At 38.7% G+C, this 19,890-nt stretch overlaps 1 protein-coding gene across 1 annotated transcript in view; it reads left to right on the forward strand.

Annotated features, from left to right (window-relative positions):
* The first annotated feature begins 1,596 nt into the window (after positions 1-1,596).
* Positions 1,597-19,890, forward strand: part of EZH2 (enhancer of zeste 2 polycomb repressive complex 2 subunit) — a 107,811-nt gene continuing 89,517 nt past the window's right edge. Inside the window, exon 1 of the mRNA XM_043968441.1 lies at positions 1,597-1,648. The gene's annotated coding sequence lies outside the window, so the exon portion shown is untranslated. The remainder of the gene's footprint in view (positions 1,649-19,890) is intronic.

Genomic DNA, 19,890 nt, shown 5'->3' on the forward strand with positions numbered 1-19,890 from the left:
TCTTCACACCAGACTATGTCTCACATATTGTTTTCCTTTACTGTTTTTTTTTTGGGGGGGGGTGTTGGATTTTTGTTTTTTTTTGGCGTGGCAATGGGGGTTAAGTGACTTGCCCAGGGTCACACAGCTAGTAAGTGTCAAGTGTCAAGTGTCTGAGGCCGGATTTGAACTCAGGTATTCCTGAATTCAAACTACCTCAGGGAGAGTTTAATGCCTGGGTTAAAAAAACCCCAAGCCAAAAAAGTGCAGTTTCTGTTCCTGTGTGGAGCTGGGTTTTCTTAAGGTCACTATGCTTTTTAAAATTCACCGCGTTAGAGGCACCCTGACATTCCTGCCAACGGGAGGTTAGCGGGAGGTCTGCCCGGCACATGTGGGGCTGCATCCGAGTGACTCAGGAGCCGACACGTGCACTCGGGCTCGCAAGCCCCGAACGAACGCAGCCAAGGCTTAAAAAAACCCCTGAGATCTGAAATGCAACTACCGACAGCTGCCTTTCACTTCTTCTTAAGTACAGCCCCGCAGCCGGGGCTGGCTCTGCAGCGGACCGAGGCCCCGGCGGACCCACCTAAAAAGCTTGCGGCTTTGGAGCTTAGGGCCCCCGAGCGCCTCCCGGGCCCCCAACGGCCGCGCGCCCCCGCCCCGAGCGAGCGCGCTGATTAGCCGGGCCAGATCCCGCCAGGGCGGGCGGGGAACGCCGCGCGCCTCGCATGCAAATCAGCGGCAGAGCCCCAGGCGCCGCACCCCGCGCGCGCCGCGCCGCCCCTAGCGGCCATCAAGTGCAGCCGCCGCCCGGACACGGTCGGAGGCGACGCGGCGGCCGCGGCGGGCTCGGGAGGCCGCTGGACGCGGAGGCTCGCCCCCACCTCCGGGGTCTCCCGGGGACGGCTCGCCCCCGCCCGCCCGGGGCCCCGCCTAGTCCAACCCGCCACTCGGGAGAGAGAGGAGAAAGAGCGCGGCCGTTAAAACCGTTACCACGCCTTGAGTTTCGAACTGATTCAAACTTGGCCGCCAAGGCCCCTTGAACTACCTCCCTCCGACGCCCCTCCTCCCCTCCCCTCCCCGGCCCCTCCGGGGCCCGGAGGTGGCTATTCCCGCCAAGATTAGAGCAGCATCTCAGTCCTTCCTCTTTCCTCCCCGCCCCTCTCCCGGCCTGGCTTGTTCAGCCGGGCCCTCCTCCCATCCTCCCCCAGCCGTGTTCGCCCAGCGGCCCACCCGCCTTCCCGATCCGTACCCTGCGTGTAAAACGAGAGAACAAAGGGACGGCGGCGGTAGTTTCGCACGTAAAAACCCCCAGCGTCTCAGGGAGTGTGTGTGTGTATGTGTGTGTGCGTGTACATGAGAATATGTGTATGTATGTGTACAGTCCGGAGATAAGTATATGCGTGGGGCTGTGGGTCTTCCCGGCGCCTGGGAGCTCGGCGGGTCCTCTGATTGGGTGAAAGCCTGCCTCTCGTCCCTCCAATCGGGGCGGCGCTTGATTGTAGTGGGGGGGCCAATGAGAGCGATGGCGATTGGGCTGTCAGGTTTGGCGCTCGGTCCGGTAGCATCCGACACCCACAGGGACAGAGAAAGCAGGCGGAGGACCGGCAGCGGCGGCGCGCGGGAGCAGCGCGCGGGGAGCGGCGCGGGCTGGGGAGAGGGAAAGAAGGTAAAGCCACCGGGTTAGCCCCGGCTAGCGGGACGGGCTCAGAAGCCCGTGGAGTTACGGGCGGCGGCGGGGGCGATGTTGCCTGTCTCCGGGTATCGCCCCGGAGCGGGGTTCACCCGGCGCCTTCTTTGTATGACCGGGGGGAAGGGAGCCCGAAGCTGGGGGGACGGGGGTCGGCGGCCCTCACTTAGGGCGGCCATAGACGCAGGGATTGAGGGACCAGGGTGGGGAGGAACGGCCCGGAGAGCGCTGGGTCGCTGTGGTCCGGGTGTTTTGTTTTGTTCCCGCCTCCCACCACCCGCTTTCCTTTTTCCTTTTCCGCCTGATCCTTCGGGTTCGGGGCTCGGGGCCCCGTCCCGGCCGCCCCAAGTATCCTTTGTGTGCCGGGCGTCAGGAGAACTCCGGGCGTGACGGGACAGACACAACTTGGTGGGACCTTGCACTCAGACAAAGGAGAGACTGTGTCTGACGAAAAGAGCTCGGGCATGTGGGAGGGGGCGGCACAACTTGTGCCCCCGACTGCGGGCGGGGGCTGGGGGTTTGTGGGTCGGCTGCGCTGGCCTCTATTTAGGGGAAAGACCGCCCCTCCTCCCCTTCCCCAACAGCCGTCCCTACCCCGTCCCCCTCCCCTCCCCCCTTCCGAGCTTATAGACCATGCAGCTCTGACCGCACTTAGCGTGGGACAGCGTGCACGAGGGAAATCTTGAACTCCGAGTCCCCCTAAATCAGTCATTCCCCAGAAGACACAACTTTAAACACCGTTTCGGAATTATTTTCCAGCATTGGGATAGTCTTTCCTCTCCCTCTGACTGGAAAGATTTTGGGCCGTTTTTAGGTTTCTCCCCCATGTTCTTTCTAGGCTTCAGGAAGCTGGTTTATTCCTTATGCTTAGTTTGAGGGAAGAGTTGAGTTGTTTTTCTTTTTCTCTCTTTTGTTCTCATTAAGTGCTTGCGGTTGAAGTTCACTTCATTTTGTTTCTGAAAATTTACCCCTTGGGGCAGATTTTTGCAAAAGGACAGGGTGACGGAAGCTTTTGAAAAACTCGATAAACACCTAGGGATCTCTCAGTATTTGAAAGCAACTTTTAATCCGTTTACAAATTTCAAGCCGTTGTCCTACTTCACAGTCTCATTTGAGAATGAAGGCAGGTGCGAAGGACTTCTTATATATGCCCAGGAGTTGAAGGTAATGATGTTGGCAAATTTGTGTGAGCTCTTTGACCAGAATATGCCAGGGTTAATGTGGCTTTAGATCGTAGTAGCATTCTTGTGTTGATTGAATTTGTTTGCCATGAAAAATACCCTTTAGTGATTCAGAAATGATTGGGAGTGAAAATCATTCTGTGTATAAATAATTGAATGAATAGAGCCTTATATAGTTAAGCCAAAAACTTCCTTTGAGTAACTGGAATGAAACCTTGTGTGTTGAACAGTCTGTTAACGAATTAAATGAAATAAAGATTTTAATTACCCTATTTTTGACTCAAGTTTACTTAACTGTATTTTAAAGATTGTCTTTACTATTTTTTGTGTATATCTTAAAAAAACCTCTAGTCACATTAAATGGTTTAATACTTCAGTACACCCTTAAGATACCAACATTTAGCTATGTCCTTAAAGATCACCTACTGTAACATTCTTATTTTACGAATGAGGAAATCGAGGCTGAGTTTCACTTGTTTAAGGTCAAAGTAGTAAGTGGCTGAGTCAGATTTAGAACCTAGGTCTTCTGACTGCAAATTGAATACCCTTTGCATTATACCATACTGCCATTCTTTGCCATTTCGATTTTCTTCCTTCTTCCCTATAAGTTAGGAAAGCAAATCCAAATCCTTGTTTTTGTGTGTAGGGAAAAAGATCTGTCTAGATTGTTCTAGTTAAGTCAACAAGCATTAAGCACATGCTATGTTCCAGGAATTGTGCTAAGGCTGGAACAGATAGGTAGCCTTAACCATTTTTATTGTTAATTTATTAGCAAGTAAAGTATTATTTATTTATTTATTTTTAGTGAGGCAATTGGGGTTAAGTGACTTGCCCAGGGTCACACAGCTAGTAAGTGTTAAGTGTCTGAGGCCGGATTTGAACTCAGGTACTCCTGACTCAGGGCGGGTGCTCTATCCACTGAGCCACCTAGCTGCCCCTAAAGTATTTATTTTGATGTATTCTAGTTTTCTATTCATTACTCCTATACTGTGATTTCTAGATATATAGTTATCAAAGACGCTTCCCATCTGTGTGTGGTGATGTGCTTTGGGATGTAATGTGAAAATGTTTTTAAGGAATGTATCTGAAGACAATAATATATTCTTGAAATAAATTTCTCTGTCCAGGAACACAGGTTAAATTTGTTTTTGTTTGTTTGTTTGTTTTTTTGGAGGGGGAGCAATGAGGGTTAAGTGACTTGCCCAGGGTCACATGTCTAGTAAGTGTCAAGTGTTTGAGGCCAAATTTGAACTCAGGTCCTCCTGAATCCCGGGATGGTGCTTTATCCACTGTGCCACCTAGCTGCCCCAACACAGGTTAAATTTAAAGCAGGGGTTTCAAACCATATTCTGATGCATGATGATCATGGCAAGGGGGGGGCAACAGATTACTCTCTGGAAGTGTTGAGGTAGACTATTAAATAAAAGAATAATGTTTAATTTTGTGTAATCAAACATTTTAAATGACTTCCTTACAGATTTTTTTTTCTGGGGGGGCGGAATCCCTAAATAATTTTGGTCACAAATTTGCTGACGGTCATTTGGATATTTTGGGACCAGAGGTACCAATTCTAAATATATAAATAGTTCAGTGTTCTGACAATTCTAATGTTTTAAAACTGCAATTAGAGTGAAAATATAGATTGAAGACCCATTATTGTTATATTATTAGAAAAATTCCACTTAACAGTCAACTCAACAAGCATATATTAAGAATTCCCACTTGGTACTGTGGTAAGCTCTGGGGATACAAAGAAAGGCAGAAAGTATGATCCCTGTCCTCAAGGAAATCACATCCTAATGGGGAGACAACATGCAAACAAGTATACATGAAATCATATATACAGTGTAAATGGAAAGTAATCTTGGAAGGTACTGGTGGCAGTAGGAGGCGGATTTGAGTGGAGTCTTGAAGGAAGTGTGCAAAGAATGACTTTACACATACTATCTCAATCAATAGTATCATTCACTCTCTGAATAGCTGTCATCAGTTTCCTTGTTTTTACAAAAGAGAAAACTGTAGCTGAGAGATGTAAAATGACTTGCCTAGGATCACACATCTGGTAAGGCAGGATTTGAACTCAAATATTTCTGGCTCCAAGGCCTGTGCTGTAGTACCCAATACACAATCTAAAAGCCTTTTCATCTGGTAAAATTGGAAAAGGCTATTGGTTCCAATATCAGCAACTTAAAAAACCAAACCAGACACTAGTTGATAGTACAAGTCCAGTTAAATATTTATTAGCTTCCTACTATGCAAAGCACTGTCTTAGGTATTGGGAGTATAAATCAAAAATCATCTTTTGTGTGCTCAAGGAGAACATTCTAATAGGATGGGAGAGTGTACTAAATGTATATAAACCAAATATGATAGAATTTAGAATAATGGGACAGAGAAATTGGAGGAGGGAACAATCACTTTCAGCTGGAGAGGTATCAGGGATGGCTTCATGAAGCTAAGTTGAAGAGAGAACTTAAGCATCCTGGGGGGGCAGGAGGAGCCTTTTGGGAATAAAGGACTAACAGTGTGAACAAATTCATGGAGATGGGAAAGGGCAGTATGAGAACAGTTGTCTGGTTTGACTGGACAACAGAATCAGAATGGAGAATAAATGATGGCAAGAGACAAGCTACGTTGAAGCCAGACTGTGGAGGGCTTTGAATTCTAAAATTCTGAATCCAAATTTTATTTAAGGTCATAGATACAGACCCGAAAGGGACCTTGGAGGTCATCTGGTCTAATCCCGTCATTTTACCCATGAGCAAACTGAAGACATGGAGAGTTTAAGTAGCTTGCCTAGGTAGCAATAAGTGACTAGAGGTTTTTAAGTGGGAGTGACATAATACTGAAGTTACATTAGGAAGATTTACCAGATCCTAAATGGGTTGGGGAAAACAGACTGGAGGGAGGAAGAGCAGGAAGAAAGCTGTTAGAGAAGAGATAAGGGCCTCTACTGGGATGATTGCTTTAGAGAAGCCAGATGCTTTGAGACTTGAAAGAACAGGATTGGGTGTATGGGGTGAGTAACAGGGAAGAGTCAGAAATGACTCTAAAGTTATAAACACTGGGTGAATCAGAAGGTAGTGGGGCCATTTAAAAAATTAGCATAGCTGTAACACAAAACATTTTATTTGTTGATATGGGTATAGTCAATTCGTGATTGACTTGGAACCATAGCAATAAAGACTAGTCTCAGACCAACTTTCTCTTACTATCTTAGTACTTCAGGATACCTTTCATGGAAATGAATTGGCATGTTCAGGGAATACAAATTTAAATACTACTTAAACAAAATAAGTTTAGAGACCCTGATCTGTTGTTGGTGTCAGAAACAAAACATCTTTAGCAACAAATATATAATGAAATAAAAGTGGTTTTTAGATTCTATGCACAACTCATCAGTATGGATAATTCCTATAAATGATGTAGGGTCTAACGTGAACATGATTTGTTTTGACTTGTGAAAAGATACATTTTTAAAATGTAAGGAAAAAGTAGAAATTGAGTAGAATTTTATTGGATAGTGAAGTATCTTGAGGTCATTTTCTTAAAAGCTAGTAAAGATTATAAGGGTTGTGAAAAATATATTTAACAAGGTGAGTGATGTAGTGAAAACATAACTTTCAATGAAGCAATTATGAATTCATATTTGATATTTCAGAGAAGATGAGTTGGTAATATGCATTCCTTTCTTGGTGGGGTGGGGCACTGGGACATTAAGTTCAGAACTTTGTAGAATGAGTTTGGGAGAGTGCCTGGGCTGCTCAATTGGGACTTTCTTAGGGGTAGCAAGCTTTTGGCGTCATGCAGGCTAAGAGTTTATTTCTTAGCTGTTTACAATACTTCAGTCTGAATGATCAGATTTTGGGAAGTCATAGTAACTGACATATAGCATTTTTCCTTTACATACAGTATTCCCTTTGATCTATACGGGTAGGTGCTATTATCATAACTCATTGAAGATAAGGAAACTAAAGCTCAGGATAGTTAAAACAATTTACTCTCAGGGTCTTGGGTAGTTGTGTGAATCCAGATCTTTCTTACTCCCAAGTCCACTATGTATACTTAAATCCACTGTTCCACCTAGCTGCCCCCTTGTATACTTACTCTTAATCCATTATGTTACAATACCTTTCTAATTTAGTTAAACTAAACAAATTCATGAGAAACTAAAACAATGCTCATTTTATTAATTTATGCTGGGAGATATATTTGGAAAGAACTGGTATTGTTACTCTACCCTTATGATGTCTGCTCAGAAAGCCAATTTATTAATTTATAATGGCAAAGGAACTTGTATTGGTCATCTGTACAGAAGACTCCTGCTGGGAAGGTCAAAGTCCATTCAGAAGACCAAATTGCAAAATAATCCAAAGACTGTTTAGTGAGCATAGTATCAGAAAAAAGGGAAGGAGTTAGATGTTAAGGCATAGTCCTGTTAAACTAAGAGTTTGATAAGTGTTTCTTATCCACTCTATCTCTAAACAATTGTTTTGAGAATTGGTACACCGTCTCCAGTGGACCACTAGTACTAAACAAACATTGACAAGTTATTTGACTATCCTGATTCATTGTTGATGACCACAACAAATTTACTTCAATGTGGTACAATGTAACTTAATAAGATAGAACTTTGATTGCAGCAGTTGTATTCCAGACAACCCATTCTGAAGTCCTAAGTGGTATCCTTCTTGATTGGATTTTGGGAAGTGGTATTACTGAACAAATAGATCCCAGGTTGTCAGTCACCCTAAGTAACATGATCTCATATTATAATACAATACATTTGAGTAGATCATATCTGAATTTAATTCACTTATTTAGGAAGTGGTGTAACTCTGGTTAAGGGTTTGAGTGATAGATCATACTCCTCCACAATTCATATACCTTTGATGATGACAATAATAGTTCCCATTTAAAGTTTTATTAATACCTTTTTGTTTTTATACCCCAATAATTTCTTGATTTATCCTATGCCCCATAGAAATCCTTTTTTTGCAACAGCAAGACTGAAGCAAAAACTTCCTGGGTCTGACAATTCAATATTCTGCACTCAAGACTCTCCTTTCCCTTAGAAAGGAGGGCATAGTTTTTTATCTTGTTTTCCTTCACTAAGATTAATCTTCATTTAGCTGCCTTTTAAAATGTTGTTGTTGTCATGTATCCTTCTGGTTTTGTTTTTATTTCATCAGTCCATATAAGTTTTTCCATGTTTCTCTGAATTCCTTAAATTTGCTATTTCTTGTTGCATAATGATAATATGTTACATATGCCAAAATTTATTCATCCATTCTCCAGTTGTTGGGCACTTATTTTGTTTCCTGTTTTTTTGCTACCACAAAAAGTTCTTCTGTGAATATTTTGATAGATGTGAGATCTTTGTGACAGACTTTGGCTTTCTTGAGTTAGTGGGATCATTGGTTCAAAGACAGTGTGACTAGGTTAGTGATTTTTCTTATATAATTTAAAATTTTCTTCCAGAAAGGTTGGAATAATTTACAGTGCCACCAACAGAGTGTTAGTATAATATCTCACATTTACATGAAACTTTTTGTCTTTGATTTCTTCACAACTTGGAAAAGGTTGGTAGAGCAAGTATCATTAACATTTTATAGATGAAGGAAAGTGAGGCCCAGAAAATGAAGTGACCTGCCCAGGTTCACACAGCCATTAGGTGTTGGAGCTGAGATGTGAATTCAGGACTTCTTAAATTTTGAGCCAGGTCCAGTACTTATTGCAGCATGCTGCCACTGAAGCCAGGTTACTTTGGCAGCTGACCAACATTATTTTATGTCAATTCTATTTGAGAGGATGATGTTTTCCTAGGCATTGTTTCAGAATTCTTTGGATTGGGGAGTATTACATTTTAGTAGCCTACAATACACTGACAGTGTTTGTAGTAATGATGATGGAATGGTGAAATTTTTCACATTTCCATTTAAAATGTCCTGGGTGTTGAATGGATTGCATGCTCAATAGGAGTCAACAGTGAACACAGCTAGAAAAGCTAAAGGTATAGTAGGTTGCAATGAGAGATGAACATGAAGGGGGTAGTACTTCCACAATACTCTTTCCTGGTCAAGTCACATCTGGAGTACTACATTAAATTCTAGATACTCAGAAAGCCGAGGGATCATTACAATTAGAGAATAAGAAGTAATGAAGGTTAGTTTGGAGAATAGAACACTTGGGAAAAGGGGCTGATAGTTATCAAGCGTTTAGAAGACTGTCCTTTGGAAAAGGGTTTAGATTTATGGTCCCAGAGGGTAATGAGGAATGATGGGGAAAGTATACAGAGGTAGATTGATTACTAAAAATGAAAACTTTCCCAAAGTGGAATGTGGTAGTGGATTTCCTCTCTTTGAAAGTCTTCAAGCAGAGCCTAGATAACTACTTGTTGAGCATTTCTTTGAAGGGATTCTTAGTCATCTATGGATTGAACTAGATGAAATCTAAATCTTCAAGATTATGTGATCCTTGAACATAAATATGAAGATGAGAAATGAAACAATTGGAAAGGATTAGAAGATTTGTTTTAATTGTCAAAGGTTTCTTGTTATAATTAGTGACTGATTTTTTTTTTTTTGGTAATTAAAATAAGTTTGGAAATTAAAGATCAGAAATATTGTGGGATATAGTTTTTTTGGTAACTATCAGAATGATATGCCACACTGAATTTTAAGAAGCATAGTGTAAAAATGGAATAGTGAGGGTAGAACATTGGTCCTTAGTCTATAGTAGGTCTCAGCATCTATGTCTTAAATCCTTCCATTGTTTCAGTAGATCTCTAAGCTGATTGTCACTGCCATCTCTTTTCCTTCCCTTTTCTTCACAATTCTAGTTGGTACAACTCTATTCAGGAATTTTATTATTAGAATTTACTCCTTTCTTGAGAGGTGATCCCTTCCTTCTTTGGAAAGGAAATGTAATAATAATAGCAACTAACATTATGCTGTAAGGTTTGCAAACAACTTTGTGAGATGGGTGCTTTTATTATCCCTATTTTATTTAAGACATTAAGTGACTTAAGTCTCTCTGATTCCAAATTCAGCACTTTATCGACTAGGCTATCTAACTAGCTTTCCTCATACAAAGTTAGTTCTTTTGTAAATTAGTTTTTTTGTAAAGTTGGACACTTGACATAGAAGATGAAAACAGAAATGATGTTTGGTAACAACTAAACCATGTGGGTTAATGGAGAAGACTTAGGTGTTTTAGAAATATCTGCTCTAAAAGAGATTGAGTTAATTGGGAAGTTACATTAATAAATTCAGTTACATTTTAAAAAAGTTATATCTATAAATGTATAAGAAATTACATTTAAAAATTAAGGATGTGGAAAGCAGTATGGCAGAAATTGACCATAGACCAATATCTTACACCATTTACCAAGATAAGGTCAAAATGGATTCACAACCTAGTTATAAAGAGGTATTACAAGAAAATTTGAAGAACAGGGAATGTATCGCTTATCAGACATGGCTAGGTGAACAATTTATGAATAAACAAGAGATAGAGCAAGGTGAAGTATAAAGTGACTAATTTTTATTGCATTAAAATAAAAAGGTTTGTACAAATAAAACAAATGTAGCCAAGATCAGAAGGAAAGCAGAAAATTGGGGGAAATTTTCATTTATTTCTTAGATTAATGTCTCATATTTTAAATATATTAAAAAACTTTGTAAAATTCATAAGAACGAGTCATTTCCCAATTGACAAATGAAAGGATATGAACCAGCAGTTTTCTGATAAAGAAATAAAAACAATTTATAGTCATATGAAAAAATGCTCTAAATCATTATTGATTAGAGAAATGCAAATTAAAACATATCTCACACCTGTCAGATTGGCTAAAATGATTGAAAGGGAAAGTGACAAATGTTGGGGATGTGGAAAAATTGGGATACTAATTCATTGGTGGAATTGTGAACTTAATCTAGCCATTTTGGAGAGCAATCTGGAATTACGGCCAAAGAGTTATTAAACTGCCTATACCCTTTGACCCATCAATACCAACTCTGTTTCCAAAGATGATTAGAGAAAAAAGAAAAGAACCTATATGTTCTAAAATATTTATAACATCTCTCTTTGTAATGGCAAAGAACTGGGAATTTTGGGGATTCCTGTCAATTGGGAAATGGCTGAACAAGTTGTGGTATCTAATTGTGATGGAATACTACTGTGCTCTAAGAAATGATGAGTTTGGTGATCTTAGAAAAATGTTGATAGACTTGCATGAAATAAGAGTGAAATGAGCAGAACCAGGAAAATGTTGTATACAGTAACAGCAATATTGTTTTAAGTACAACTTTGAGTGACTAAGTCATTTTGACTATTATAAATACTGTAAAGTTGCTATCTGAATGGTTGGTTGCTGTGAAGTGTCTAAAATTCTAGCTATACTGTCTAAAAATCTAATGAGTGGTTGCCAATCAGAAGCTTTAGCTTAGACTTTTAAGCATTTATTAAGGAGCATAAGAATTTGGTGAAGAGAGAGAAAGAGGCCAAGGTGCCTACATCTATCTATCTCAGGGAGTCAGCATCTCCAGCCCCACTCCCCACGAGGTCCTTGGCCCTCCTGAAAGAGAGAGCCTCGCTCCTTCTTCGTCCCACAAGCCTCCTGTCTTAACTGGAAAACGGTTCCAAGCCACACGGCTTGCCCTCAGACTCCTCCTCATGGTGGAGCTTTCCTACAGTATCTCTCCAGCAGGGGGCGTCACTCCAATTGTCACAATACCTAAATTAATTACAAAAAACATATAAAGGAAGATGCTATTTGAATCTATAGAAAGAACTGATAAGTAGAAGAATGCATGAATGATTTTACATATATATGTATATATATATATGTGTGTGTGTGTGTGTGTGTGTATACAGACATATTTGTGACTAATAGCCATCCCTAGGGCAGGGGCAAGGGAAAGAAAAAAAAGGAAAAAAGTTTATATGATAATTTTATATTTAAAAGGAAAAGCAAGCTGTTCATAATAGATGTGCAGTTTCACGTACAATCATATTTTTATTATATTGTTATGGAAATGCTTATTTTATGCCATAAATTAAAAATAAAAAAATAAAAGTTTAAAAAAATTAGAGTTATTTTTAAAAATTAGGATTAATTGAGAAACTTCAATTACCCCCATCATCTTTCTCAAGGGAAAAAAACCCTATTTTATCTCCCCCCAATTTTCAGCTGGTTTTGCTTCCAATTTCCCTTTCTCTTATAATAGTACCCCTGTAAAGCATTTGGTGTTATCCTTGACATAATTCCTCTCCTGTCCCTCAGTTGCCCATAACAAAGTTAGTAATTAAGTCCCATTGATTTTTTCCCCCTCCAAATCTCCCTCATGTCTAAGAATTCCTCTTTATTCCCCCTACCACCATCCTTCTAGAACCTCACTACCTCACTCTGGACTAGACTCCTAATTAGCCTCCCTTACTCTTCTTTTTCTTATCCCTAGAATTGCCCCATTGATAATTCTTAAACTCTCACAGCTTGCATCGTACCACCCAAAGACCTCTTGGCCACATATGATCTTCTGAATTATATTCATGTTTGGCTTCCCATGAACTACCTTCAGAATTTAGAGTGGAGTACCATCCTGCTTATCTGGAATGATTTCTTACTCTCCCAGGCAGCCATTTCCTGATCCTCCAATTACTAGTGCAAACCACCTTATATTTTATGAAGAACTTACATAGGGCAGGCGCTCACATGGTGGTCAGAAAAAGCGATGTAAGGACACTCTCAAGGTCTCTTAAGAACTTTAAAATTTATTGCATTACATGGAAGACACTGGCACAGCATGGTGTCACTTCACTTAACCATGTTTCCAATCATTTCCTTATTTATAAAATGAGCTGGAGAAGGAAATGGCAAACTACCCCAGTGTCTTTGCCAAGAAACTCCAAATTGGAGTCACATAGAGTTGGACCTAACTGAATAAATGACTGAATAAATATCTTTATTAGTATTTTACATAAATATGGAGTTTAAATAACTTCTTTGGTGGGAATGAGTGTGTAAAGTTACCTGTTATATATGCTTATTTTAAAAGTGGAGTTTAGCAATATTTAGTAATGTTTTGAAATTTCATGTTTGGAATTAGTAGTTTAAGCTTGATGGTAGCTGGGGAATTCATTGGTGAACTAAGTCTTTGCTTCACAATAGCTTGTTTTTGAGAGAGAGAGAGAGAGAGAGTGTGTGTGTGTGTGTGTGTGTGTGTGTGTTGGGTATGCTTTGATAGTAAGATAATTGAAAGTATTTAGAGATTCTTAGATACTTTGTTCTTAAGGTCCATTAAGCTAGAAGTTGACAATGGGCAATACCTTGATTCTTTCAAAAGATACTTCGTAGCCAAACATTATTACAGTACAAAAAAACCCTCTATAACAGAAAGATTACCAAGATTGGGTAATTTATTTCAGTATTTAAGAGCCAAAGACACCCTAAATTTTTAATTCAGCATTTAATTAAATATACTTTACATTGTTAATTGTTTCACATACTTTACTCCTTACTCCCCAAATTTCTCAAGTCTCTTGAGAGCTTGGACTTTAATTTCTCCTTCCTTCCTTCCCTCCCTCCCCACTGATTTCATTATTCCCAGATGAAGAAACTCCTATCAATACAAGTTGCCATCTTCTCTGTAACTTAGAGTCTTAGAGAGTTGCCTGGGGGAAAGAGAGGTTTAATGACTTGCCTAAGGTTAGTAACATTGTAAATCTGTGTCTAAGGCAGGACCTGGTTTTGAATATAGCTCTTTATCATAACAGTGTGCTGTGCTGCCTCTATTGTCTTTATTTCTGCTGTATCATTCAAAGCACCTAAGGCAGGGCTTCTTAACCTTTTCCAGCTCCCTCTTGACCACACCCCTAGTATATAGGTATGTAAAAGAGGTATATATAATCTTTTACTGTTGCCAGATTTTCTTGATCCCCACATCTAGTTAAGGGACCTACAGTTTAAGAAGCTTTGATCTAAGGTATAACAGGTACTCAGTAATTGTGATGTACTGACTAGAAATACATTAGGATTAGGAATGGAATAATTTGGAGGACAGGATATATAAAAGTAAAGATGCCTGCTAGTAAAGAAAAAGGGGCTTTCAAGTTTCTAAAGTTTCCAAATAGAGTTGCGGGTACAAATGCTATTCACAGAAATAGAGTGAGTGTCTATTAAAAGATGAACACTACATGCCTAATTTTCTTCAATAAACAATTGTATAAAGCTCAAATTTACATATTTAAATATTGAAGTTTGACTTCCTCCCTAGATCTCCCTATCTGCTTCTGCCCAGGTACTTAGAGAACAGTCTTACATTTGGGGGAAGGTATGGTACTGTTTTTACATGTTTTAGCTTTTAAATGCTCCATATTTAAATTTAGAAATGTTCTGTTTTATTCTCTCATATATTAGGAAATTTAGCCGATACATTTCATAGGATCAAAAATTTTGAGTTAAAGATCTAATTCAGTCCCAAGTAGGAAAGTCCAACCCCTGTTATAACATGTGACAAGTGGTTGTCCAACCTCTTTTTTGAAGGCTTCCAAGGAGGGGAGCCTACTACATTTTGAAACGGTGTACTCTGGTTTTGGACAGCTCTAATGCATATGAAATTTTTCATAACAAGCTTAAGCTGGTCCCTTTGCATCTTCTACCTTTAGCTTCTGGTTCTGTCTTCTGTGGCCAACTAGAATAAATCTCATTCCTCCTATACATGCTAGCCCTTCAAATACTTGAAGACAGATCTTATATCTCTTGAATATTTTCTTCAGGCTAAACACACCAGTTCTTTCAAATGCTTCTTGTGTTACATGATCTCAAGACTCCTTAATGATCCTGGTTGCCTTCCTTTGGACACTTTAAATTACCAATGTCCTTAAACCAGAACTGAATATGAGACTCTATGAGGTCTGAGGCTACAGTGAGATCATCACTTCTTGACTTCTGCATATTATGCTCCTTAATAAAATCCAAGATCAAATTACCTTTTTTGGCTGCTATATCACACTGATGACTTAATGACTGTGCTCTTTCATTAAGACAACTAGACCTTTTTCTTTTTTTCTTTTGGTGAGGCAGTTGGGGTTAAGTGACTTGCCCAGGGTCACACAGCTAGTAAGTGTCAAGTGTCTGAGGCCTTATTTGAACTCAGGTCTTCCTGAATACAGGGCTAGTGTTCTATCCACTGTGCCATCTAGTTGCCCCCTAGTCTATCTTTTTTTTTTTTTAGTGACGCAGTTGGGGTTAAGTGACTTGCCCAGGGTCACACAGGTAGTAAGTATTAAGTGTCTGAGGCCGGATTTGAACTAAGGTACTCCTGACTCCAGGGTCTGTGCTCTGTCCACTGCGCCACCTAGCTGCCCCTATTCTATCATTCTTAATCAGGATCTCCCTCTCCCATGTCATTTTATGTCTCTTTAGTGCACTTATGGTATTTTTGTTTATGTTTGTCATAGTTTGACTTATTTCCTGCATATCTTCCCTAAACTTTGTATCTAATATTGTTTTACCCACAATTAAATGATAAATCGAATTGTTAAGTTGAACTTGAATGCTGGATTAGCAGTTTCATTAGATTTATAGGTATATATGTGTATTTATTATTTAAATTTTTTTCCAATTACATGTGCAAATTTTTTGGGGGGTGGGGTGGGGCATTGAGGGTTAAGTGACTTGCCCAGGGTCACACAGCTAGTGTCAATTGTCTGAGGCTGGATTTGAACTCAGGTCCTCTTGAATCCAGGGCCAGTGCTTTATCCACTGCGCCACCTAGTTGCCCCTCATGTACACATTTTTAACATTTGTTTTTTAAAAATTTGAGCTCCCAGTTTTCTCCCTCCCCTTTCCCCTTACCCCTCATTGAGAAAGCTAACAATTTGATTTAGGTTATACATGTGCAGGCATGTAAAACATATTTCCATATTAGTCATGTTGTGAAAGAAAACAGACCAAAAGAAAAACAAAAAATCCCAAGAAAAATAAAGTAAAAAAAGTATTCTTTGATTTGTATTCAGACTCTATCAGTTCTTTTTCTAGAGGTGAATAGCATCATCATGAGTCCTTCAGAATTGTCTTAGATCATTTTATTACTGAGAATAGTTCAGTCATTCACAGTTGATCATCCTTACAATATTGCCTTATACTATATAGTGTTCTACTGGTTCTGCTCATTCTACTTTGCATCAGTTCACGTAAGTCTTTCCAGGTTTTTCTGAGAGCATCCTGTTCATTTCGTATTCCATTGCAATCTTATACCACAACCTGTTCAGCCATTCTGCAATCGATGGGCATCCCTCAATTTCCAATTCTTTGCCCCCCACAAAAAGAATTGATATATTTTTGTACAAAAGATTCTTTTCCTATTTCTTTGCTCTCTTTGAGATACAGACCTAATAGTGGCATTGCTGGGTCAAAGGGTGTGCAGTTTTATGCCCTTTTGGGGTATAGTTCCAAATTGCTCTCTAGAATGGCTAGATCAGTTTACAACTCTACCAATATTGTATTAGTGTCCCATTTTTTCCCATAGCCCCTCTAATATTTGTGATTTTCCTTCTGTCATGTTAGCTAATTTATAGGTATGAGGTGGTACCTCAGAGTTATTTTAATTTGCATTTCTCTAATCAGTAATGAGTTAGAGAATTTTTATATGACTATATATTGATGGCTTTGATTTCTTCTGAAAACTGCCTATTCATATCCTTTGATCATTTATCAATTTGGAAATGACTTGTATTCTTATAAATTTAACTTATTTCTCTATATGAGAAATGAGGCCTTTATCAGAGAAATTTGCTAGAAAAAAATTTCCCCAGTTTTTTGCTTTTCTTCTAATCTTGGCTGTATCAGCATTATTTGTGTAACCCCTTTTTAATTTGATATAATCAAAATCATTGGTTTCATGTCCCATAATGCTTTCTCTTTCTTGTTTGGTGATAAATTCTTCCCTTATCTATAAATCTGACAGGTAAAATATTCCATGATCTCTTAATTTGCTTATATAATTCTTTTAAAAAATTTTTTAAAAATTTAAAAAATATTTTTATATCACTCTTTAAATCATGTATCCATTTTTGATATTATCTTGGTATACAGTATGAAATGTTGGTCTCTACCTAGTTTCTGCCAAACTGCTTTCCAGTTCTCCCAGCAGTTTTTATCAAATTGTGAGTTCTTGTTCCAAAAGCTTGTATCTTTGGGCTTATCAAACATTAGATTACTTTGGTCATTTTCTACTCTATATTGTGTACCTAATCCATTCCACTGACCTACCACTTTATTTCATAGCTAGTATCAGGTTTTTTTGATGAATACTGCTTTGAGATTTGGCACAGCTAAGCCACACCTTCCTTCAAATCTTTTTTTTTCATTGATTCCTTTCATATTCTTGACCTCTTCCAGATGAAGATTTTACATTATAGTTTATGGTTAAATGCAATGGTTTGTTTTTTTCTTACATTTGTCTTTTTTTTTTGTTTTTTTGTTTTTTGGTGCAGGGTTAAGGTGGTTAAGTGACTTGCCCAGGGTCACACAGAGCTAGTAAGTGTCAAGTGTCTGAGGTCACATTTGAACTCAGGTCCTCTTGAATCCAGGGCTGGTGCTTTATCCACTGCGCCACTTAACCGCCCCCTCTTATATTTGTCTTAATCCTTATATTCATGACTTCCAATTCTATAATTCTTTCCCCCTTATTATATTTTATGATGAAGACATACCTATTATCTTTTCTCATAGATGGAGCCTGTATCTCTTTCTAACACTGCACCTACCCAGTATGCCACATGATAATATTTTTACTTTAACAAGATTTGACCACTATGACTAAACTAGCCTTTCAAGGAGGTCTGAAACATGAGCTTACAGTAACCTTTTATCTGACAAATCCTCTCTGCATTATTTGCCAAGGTAATAAAAGAAATAAATCACTATTGGACTACTTGTCCAATATAAATTGTTACCCACCTAAGGCATGTGAATAAAGTTATTTCTATCATACATATTTTCTAGAAAAGAAAATTAGTTCTTTTGTAAAACATTTAATAAATTCATCAATCATTTAATGCCCTAGAGTATGTAAAATAAGAGTCATTTAAAAAACACTAGAAATATCAAGTTTTAAATCTAGAATAAGCACAGCAATAAAGGTGTCAAAGGTCCACACCTTTAATAAGTCCCTTTTAGTCCTAAAGATCTAATTCTTTATATCTCAAAAGTGAATAAATCATCCTTGTCCCCTAATTTCTTCATCTCCCATCATGTTGCAACTAGTATGATACTTGGAAGAGGAAGGGATTTTTTGGGAGAGCAATAAATAGCAATCTGAGAATTCTAGGGAAGAGGGACTGACTGGACCTGGTGCTGCTTTATTTACATTGGCATTTTAACATTAGAAAATAAAAATAAAGGTAATAACTTTTGAAATATATATATATATAAATATATACACATATATATTACTCATGTGTGTGTGTCTCTTTTATGATCATTTCTGTGATTTCTTTGGTATATGGGACTCTGAGAAAGCTTCCTCTATCAAAGTAGATTTGCACCTACTTTGCAGTTTATATATTAGAGAATTGACTGGGACACTGATAAATTAAGTGATTTGCCTAGGGTTACATAACCTATATATATATTAGAGCAGGACTTGAACCCAGTCCTTCCTGATCTAGAAATCTGGCTCTCTTTCCATTATGATAGCCTGCTTTTATGTTATACTTAATTTGCTTTAATAATGGTCTATAGTGGGAAAGTAATAAAGTAATTACCAGTTAAAGGAGTTGGTAGTTATCTGGTGTCTTCAGTTAACTTTAGTATGGTAGGTCATTTAATAGGTCTGCTATTTTGAGTAGGACTCCAGAAGTCCAAACTTCTAGCCTTAGCAAATGATCCCACCAGGTTCCTCAAAGAATTGCAGCGTTTTCATTCCATTCATTACCCCCCTCTCCCCTCTTCCCCCGCAAACATTTTGGCTGTTTGGGTCAGGACAAGAGTACAAATAGTAAATCCTTTGGTTGTAGAAGAATGCTATTACACTTTGACAGTATGGATTCACCCTGCCCTTCCCACCCCTGTCATTCTGTACTTTCCTTGGGAGAAGGGGATGATTTATGTGTAGGACCTTAGAATCTGCAAGAGCTTTTGCACAGTAGTCGATAGAAAACTAAAGAAGAGAAAAAGAGTTATCATTAACTGCAATCTATGAGTGGGAATGACAAAGGGAAGTTCAAAATTTTACATTTTACTTTAATTTGAACTTCATTTTTAAAAATTCATTTTCATTTCAATCAAAATAGCCTATATACCAAAGTATAAAGAGATAGTTTGTAATACACCTTAGGAAGACAATATTTTTTCATTTAGAAATTAATTTTTGATTTGTGAGTCTTTGCTGTCTCAAGGTACAAAGTCCTTTAAAACAAAATCCCAGAGAATTCAGCTATCCTATTGGTTCAAATTTATGTAAATATTTCATTTTCAAGGCATGCCTCTGCATGCAGTAATGATTTTCTAATAAAGAGAAGAATTGGGGTCTGTGTTGAGAGTATTATATGAGATTACTTTGCTGCTGCGATGGAGGAAAGTGATCTTACATTGATGGGGCAATACATTGTTGTAGTTTGCTCATTTTTGGTGCATGGATACTTACTGACATCAAGGAGTTATTTTCTTCCTTATCATGAGGACCATGGTTAATTTGTACATTTTCATGATTTTATTATTGATATTATTTGACACACAGCTTCCTAGTGCACCAGATGCAACCTTTATTATTTCTGTTCTTATAATTCTTTCATATTTTTCTTTCTCTTCATTTGATTGCCATCTTCTTTGTTACTCACCTTTAGTCACACCTGCTTCATATACCATTTGTCATAGATCACTGATAAATACTTTCTGCACAATTTTTGGGGACACATGCCATTGAATATATAATTTTTCATTTGCAGTCACATAAATACATACTGACCAAAGAAATACAGGCAGAGAAACATATCCATTTTTTTGTGCTTCTTTTGCATCTCCCACAGGCCTAG

The sequence above is a fragment of the Dromiciops gliroides genome, chromosome 5, assembly GCF_019393635.1.
Source record: "Dromiciops gliroides isolate mDroGli1 chromosome 5, mDroGli1.pri, whole genome shotgun sequence".
In the NCBI taxonomy this organism is placed as follows: domain Eukaryota; kingdom Metazoa; phylum Chordata; class Mammalia; order Microbiotheria; family Microbiotheriidae; genus Dromiciops; species Dromiciops gliroides.